Source organism: Dreissena polymorpha, chromosome 15, assembly GCF_020536995.1.
Source record: "Dreissena polymorpha isolate Duluth1 chromosome 15, UMN_Dpol_1.0, whole genome shotgun sequence".
Taxonomy (NCBI): domain Eukaryota; kingdom Metazoa; phylum Mollusca; class Bivalvia; order Myida; family Dreissenidae; genus Dreissena; species Dreissena polymorpha.
The window spans coordinates 66,974,175-66,979,997 of record NC_068369.1 but is presented as its reverse complement, the minus strand read 5'-3'; the positions used below and the strand labels follow the sequence as shown (position 1 = coordinate 66,979,997).

The 5,823-nt window shown below is 36.7% G+C and overlaps 1 long non-coding RNA gene across 1 annotated transcript; it reads left to right on the top strand.

Annotated features, from left to right (window-relative positions):
* The first annotated feature begins 2,174 nt into the window (after positions 1–2,174).
* Positions 2,175–5,823, top strand: LOC127860620 (uncharacterized). Its single transcript, XR_008039863.1, has 3 exons — positions 2,175–2,296; positions 2,784–2,933; positions 3,581–5,823. It is a non-coding gene; the product is annotated as an uncharacterized LOC127860620 (long non-coding RNA).

Here is a 5,823-nt window from a genome sequence, read left to right as displayed (position 1 = left end):
TGCTGATTACGCTCCCTCATCTATCTAGGAATGGAGAGTACGTAACGTAATGAATATACCGGGGCAGTCCGACGATGGTTAAATCTTTGATCTTTGTTACAAAAAGACCACATCTAGCGTTGAAAGTTTGAAAGTTTGGCTATTGCTATAGGAACATTGATTATTAATGTGTCAACTATAGTTTTTTCGAATATTGTACAAATATTCGTAGATTTTGAGGGTAAATGGATCCAGTAAGTTGCCATACAAACAGACCTACTTTAGCATGAAATGTCATCCGTATGGCTCTCGAGTTCTAACACGGTTATGTTACGTTACTCACTTAAAAATTAGAGACTTTTGACGCGTAGATATAACAGAAATGCATGAACAATTGAGTCGCGTTCTGAGAAAACTTGGCATAATGCGTGCACGTGAAGTGTAGTCCCAGAATAGCCTGTGCAGTCTGCACAGGCTAATCAGGGACGACACTTTCCGCCTTAATTGGATTTTTGCAAAGAAGATACTTCATTTAAACGAAAATTGTCATACAAGCGGAAAGTGTCGTCCCTGATTAGCCTGTGTGAATTGCACAGGCTAATCTGGGACGACACTTTACGCACATGCATTATGCCCAGTATTCTCAGAATTCGACTCAATTGTTTATTTGTAGTTTTTTTTCAAAATCAATAAATGCAAGTCGCAGAAAACAAATGTTTAATTAAACTAATAATATTATTCGCTTTACAATAGGCCATGGTTGATAATTTAATATATTGGATTACCCGTTATTTTAAACGGTCAACACGTAAATACAACAGTAAGACGAAAGGTCGTTTTGACACAAATCCTTTATATCTTAATATAAACACGTTGACAAGCAGGTATTCGAATCAAATCGCAGACAAATTCGATTAATTTGTATTATTCGAATATTCGGACATTCGAATAAAATCGTTGCTATACATATTTCGAACACAAGTATTGCAAGATATACAGATTTCAGATTTACAAGCATTGCCTACCGACGTCCAATGTGCATCCGTTCCCATAGCAACTGCGTTGGAACACCGGCACAACCTCACGGGGCTATGGGAGAGAGCCGACACCTACATGGTGCCCCTGATTGCGTACGAAAACTCGGTCATAGTTAATGTAAAGAAGTTGAGCCGAATTCTAGCCCGGTTAGCGCAGTGGTTGGTACACACGCTTCCCACCTAGGTACCGTGCTCAATGCCCGTTCCCGGAAGTAAGTCAGTTGGTTTGTGGTACTTCGCTTCACAACATAATATCACACTAAAATCAAAAATATCTTCCTTAAAACAGGTAGCTGGAAATTCAAGCTATAATTAAAAATTATTACCAAATTTAATGAATTAAATAATTCAATAGGTAGAAGTGCTGTGGCCACACGCCGGGTTATGACATAATGCATATGCTAATTTGAAAGTTTGAACCTATGTAATGCTTATTTGTAATTTGTCTCCGTTTAATTATTGAGAAAAACGTATTCTGTCCCTACACTGGAATATTCAATGTAAGAAAAATATATCTAGCGAGCAGATAAATAGTTTGTAATCCCCAATTAAATGCTTTACTTACAACTGGTCCGTTTTTGTCATACTAGATTAAAAGCTCTATTGACCCCTCAGTATTAGTTATAAAGCTTGTTCCAACTTTACCTTGTAATACAAGCTTGTCTTAATATAATGCTAGTTCAAAAGTGTTGTTTTTGTGTATGTTAAATCAGAGTGTTTCCACATTTTATGCTTCATAAACAGCTTTCATTATTTGTTATGTTATGCTAGATTCAAAGGTTGTGTTAACTTACTTATACTAAAGTATAAAGGCCAATAAAAAGGAACCATGTATACATGTAATTATATAAAGCATATGGTTTATTAAGCACTTTGTAACATGTGAAACGGAACTACTAATTTATATGCATAACATATATTTACATTACAAATATTACCCAAAATCGTTGTTTATATAAAATAATTCTCTTTTTCCAGGTATAGACGTGCAGCTAAGTACGGAGTCGCATTTTACAAACGTGACGGCAAGACTAGCCGTATCCGGAGTGAATGCTTCCGAAATCGCTCTGGATTGGTCAAGAGACAATACCAGCGTTCGCGCATGGGTGCGCTCATGCGCAGAACGGGACACGTGGGTTGTGTCCTGCGAAACTTCTCGTGGAACATTCGCGACAGCGCTGATCTCATGTTATCTGTGATAATCTCTCCCGCTTATAACTTTACGAAAGCACTCTGGACGAAAGTTATTTCAGTGTCTTCAGAGAATACAACGGAACCCTGTAAATATGTCGATCTTTTGTTGTTTTGGTGGGAATAGCTTTAAACAGCAAAGTGGCATAAATATGTTTAGTTAAAATTCTTACACGAACAAAGATGAAACACCTTGTTCTTAAACTGATAAACAGTGCACAATCAGTTGAGCAAGAGATGAAAAAAAGAGTTCTAAATGCACCATAGTAAGAACATAGTTTTTTTTTTAAATTGCAATAATGCGACTATTTATTTAGGTCAATAGATAGTTCTTTTAAGTGCACACGCTAATCTGGGTAGGTACTTTACGCATATCCTTTAGCCCAGTTTTACCTAAACGAGGCTCATTTGAAGAAAGTTTTTTATGAATTAATCGATTAAATAAAGGCAAATGGAGACATTCGATTGCCTAGAAAATGTTGGCAAACGCTTTTTGTAATTTGAGTATGTTTAATATGTAGATGTGTCGGTGTATAATGTATGATCACTACTAAGGTGTAATCACTCCTATTACAGCGACTCGTGATTATGAGTCCAACACACCGGAACCGGAATTGGTTAAGATCGGGATCCTTAGCGCTCTTATTGTCCTCATCGCGGGTTTCGCCCTCGTGATTGTCGTCTGGCAGTGCAAACGATTCCTATGGGACATGGATCCAAACCGGGGTAAGTCTGTAAGACCATGCCTATTTTATCAATCATATCTCGGACGAGTTCAAAATGGGGCATGCAAAAACTATGTTATACGCTCAAATCAAAGAAAATTCCGTTGGGCCATGAAGTATGTTTTTTTTTCAAGGGAACTTCGAGTCTGCTCATAAAATTATTTATATACCGTTTGAATTTTGAAACTGGTTTAAAAATCAACATAGCAAATAAAGGGAAAGGTTTGTGAATACTTAACAAGCCATAGTTGTAGCCCAGTTAGCATAAACTTGCGCAGCTCCTCAGACCAGTTATCTTCTCGGATTTTTTTTAAAGATTTTTGTCTGTTGGTATTCCAGCCTCATACACGCTTAAAGTAGCCATACATTTCTGCATTATTTATGTCTTGAAAAGCGGTTACAGTCTTATCACCTCGGTAGTGGTCTGAGAAAGTAGTCCCCACTCACGCGGTTAAAATAGTCACGTGGTCGTAAAATTTAAGACATTTATGTTTAAATCACCTCGGCAGTACGGTCAGTAGGTAGTCCCTTCTCACGTTGTTTTTATAGTAAAGTGACCGGAATTTATAAACGCAAATATACCGCCCACTCTGCGCACGTGGCGTTTTCTTTACACGTCTAAATCCAGTCATTTTCTGTTGATTTCAGACGATACGGCGTTTGACGGTCTACATGTGTCCGTTGAACACGGGAAGATTTCTTTTAGTGCTCGAGAACAACAAACTTCTTTCGGTGTGCATCCATGAGGAACTGGGCTGTTTTACAATGTGCATCCATGAGGAACTTGGCTGTTTTACAATGTGCATCTATGAGGAACTGAGCTGTTTTACGATGTGCACCCATAATGAACTGAGCTGTTTTATGATGTACATTCATGAGGAACTGAGCTGTTTATCGATGTGCATTCATGAGGAACTGAGCTGTTTTACCATGGGTGGCGAAATCAAATGTCCGAGTTGCCCGAGTCGTACATTTGCTTGTCCGGGCAACTGTTTTTTTTTCATTAAGTTGTCCGTGGACAACCAGTCGGGTTGATAAATACAAAAAAAAATAGATTGTATTAAAGCCGTTATTAAAATTTACAAAACCGGATGTTGGCACCCGATAACATTGTCAGTGCTATTTGCGGAGCAATCAAGCTAAAATATGGGCACTCTCCTGCACAATGGTCTCGCTTATTCTACAAGCATGATAAGAGACCAGGAGGCTAGCATGCCGCATTTTCAACATTCGGCCCGTCTGTTTAATAGGCAGTGTACAGACTGGTTTGCTCGTTTATTCCGTAAATGTTGAACTTTCGTCTTAAATTTTAAAATGCATTATTAATACCAAAAGGGAGGTATAAAACCCGAAAATTTCCGGAAAACCCAGAGTGTGTCACATCACTCCTACCTAACTAAATTTCTAGACTTACAAACGTCGAGACGTTGGGACGTGATAAGCCGAAAGCCGAGTTGGATTACGTACAGTTCCGTTGATTGGGTGAAGTGTTCCGTTTAAATCAACTACAATTTATATTAAAGTTGAACAAAGACGGTAAAATAGTCATTATGTATAAAAAACATATATATAATGTATAATTTGAACATTACATTTCCTGGCTTATTTCATCTGCAAAAATGAAAATTATATATTGAAATACTGTTTTAAAACACCGCTGTGGTTTTAACCGTGTTGAATGGTAGATCTCACTACATACAATTACGACTGACTTATAACATCATGACGTATTTTCAGGTGAGCTTATGAAGCAATATCATACATTTAAAGCAAAATCACACTACTTCCTGAAGTACAACTTACTCTCGTGTGCTTGATTGGTTTCCAATTTTATAATTCAAAACCGAAACTTAAAAAGACAGGAAGAAAATTCATTCAAATTCAACTGACATGGATGTAAAGACCGGAATATTATGTTGAGATAAAACACCAAATAACACGTAAACAGGACAAAATAGTTTTCCCTGACAAAGAAGAACACTTGAACAATTGATCATATGATACGACACAATTGGACAGGAAGAAAATTCATTCAAATCCAACTGACATGGATGTAAAGACCGGAAGATTATGTTGAGATAAAACACCATACGTAAACAGGAAAAAAATAGATTTTCCTCACAAAGAAGATAACTTAAACATTTGATCATATGATACGACATAATTGGACGCGTTTGGCCAATCCGAAAGCAATTGCGTAAATATTGAGCGGAGATATTTGGTAAACAAAATAATGATGTAAGCAATATATTTCGGCGTTTTACTCACAATATCCCGCTTATAAATCCGGTTGTGTACGCAAATATAAACACGTGTAATGTTTCAAGACACTTCATTTTTATATTTTGTTAATCAGTGCTTGCTAGTCTTCCTAATGCTTCATTTCTTATCAATGTCGTTGATACCATTTTAAAAATACTGTAGTACGTGTTAACCATGTAACCAACAACCCAATACGTTATAACATAATACTACTGTTCTGAATGGTTTGATATAATGCAACCTTTGTGTCATAAACGCCTCATGATGTTGTGAATAACCGGGATGACTGACAAAAAAGGTCAAAACACAAAATGCATTTGCAAAATGTGAACTCCGTTAGCCTGATGACATGTTATCAACATTTATGCTGGTTTTGCAAGTCTATTATTTTAATAAAATACTTTTAAATACTGTTGCTCAAAAAGATACAGGGCAGCGCATACATACAAGTAGTATTTAAAGACGAATGTGCTGTTCATGTATAACTTGATTTGAATAAATATAAGATAATAAAAATGTCAAAACAAAAGCTAAATGGAAGAAGTTCAGGATTTTTTTCGTTATTTCATTTAAAAACGTGTACTTTCGTAGTAATGGCAGTCAACACAGTTTTGAAATTAACCTGGAGA